At 35.5% G+C, this 1420-nt stretch overlaps 1 non-coding gene across 1 annotated transcript; it reads left to right on the top strand.

Moving 5' to 3' along the window:
* Positions 1-209: 209 nt before the first annotated feature.
* LOC127090289 (small nucleolar RNA R71) lies at positions 210-316 on the top strand. The gene has a single exon (XR_007791814.1). It is a non-coding gene; the product is annotated as a small nucleolar RNA R71 (small nucleolar RNA).
* Positions 317-1420: the final 1104 nt, after the last annotated feature.

The raw sequence follows: 1420 nt of genomic DNA, 5'->3' as shown, positions 1-1420 counted from the left end.
TTGAAGGAATCTGTTCGTGTGGACTGAGTAGAGGCGTTGTCATCGTTCAACGTTCGTGATCATTCTGTAGATCTGCATCAAAGGTTTCAATCGTCACAATAGGTAACGATTCTATCACTGATAATGCCCATTCGTAAGGATCACTAAAGGAGAAAATTTTAAATTCCGTTGCGTTTTCGATCCCTATTCTCCTTCACAGCCATTGTTCTAGGCCATGGTGTGGGCAGACTCTTAATAGCTCTTTATATCTCTCCCAAGCTTCAAAAAGTGATTCTCCTTGGTTTTGAGTAAATCTAGTTATTTGGTTTCGAAGAACAACAGTCTTATTAGGGGGAAAATATCTAGCAAGGAATACTCTTCTAAGGTCTTCCTAGGTAGTTATTGAATTAGCTGGAAGTGAATCTAACCATGAACGTGCTCTATCCCTGAGGGAGAAAGTAAATGATCTCAAACGGAACGCATCAGAATGATAACGATGAGTTATGGTTTCTCACATAAGGATGAAGGTAATAGGTTATGGATTCTCAAATAACAAAAATGACAAGTTAATGATTCTCACGTAACAAAAAAAAGGCTTTGGATTCTCACATAAAGAAATGATAGGTTATGGATTTTCACATAACAAAAAATGATAAGTTACACATTCTCACATAACGAAAAAAGAAAGGCTCTAGATTCCCACAGAACGAAATGATAAGTTATACATTCTCACATAACAAAAGGTTACTAGTTACAGATTCTCACGTAACGGAAAAGAAAGGCTTTATATTCTCACATAATGATAACGATAGGTTATGGATTCTAACATAAAAAAGGTGACAAGTCACATTGTCTCATGTAACGAAAAAGAAAGACTTTCGATTCTCATAGAATGATAACGATAGGTTATGAATTCTCACATGATAAAAGGTGAGAAGTTACGAATTCTCACGTAATGAAACAGAAAGACTCTGGATTCTCAAACAAAATGAGATGTTATGGATTCTTATATAACAAAAGGTGATAAGTTAGCAATTTCACGTAACAAAAAAAGAAAGACTTTAGATTCTCACCAAACAAAAGGACATGTTTTGTATTCTCACATAACAAAAGGTGACAAGTTACATATTCTTACGTAACGAAAAAGGTTGGGTTCTTTATCCACACGAAACAAAGTAAGATGTTATGGATTCTCACCTAACAGTAATGCAAGTTACGGATTCTGACATAAAAAAATGAAGAGGTTCCAGATTCTCGCACAACAAAATGAAATCTTATGGATTCTCTTATAACAAAAAGGTTGGGTTCTGGATTCTCATAGATTGACCCAAAGTACCTGGTGACTCACAGATTCAACGAGCTTTTGAACATTGTTGGACAAAAAACTAGCCCTTTTAGATGCCAACGAGGCTGGACTTTAGGTCAAGGGGTAAATTATTAA

This window comes from Lathyrus oleraceus, chromosome 5 (assembly GCF_024323335.1).
Source record: "Lathyrus oleraceus cultivar Zhongwan6 chromosome 5, CAAS_Psat_ZW6_1.0, whole genome shotgun sequence".
NCBI lineage: Eukaryota > Viridiplantae > Streptophyta > Magnoliopsida > Fabales > Fabaceae > Lathyrus > Lathyrus oleraceus.
The sequence above is the reverse complement of the archived record's forward strand: the minus strand, read 5'-3'. Positions and strand labels throughout refer to the sequence as shown.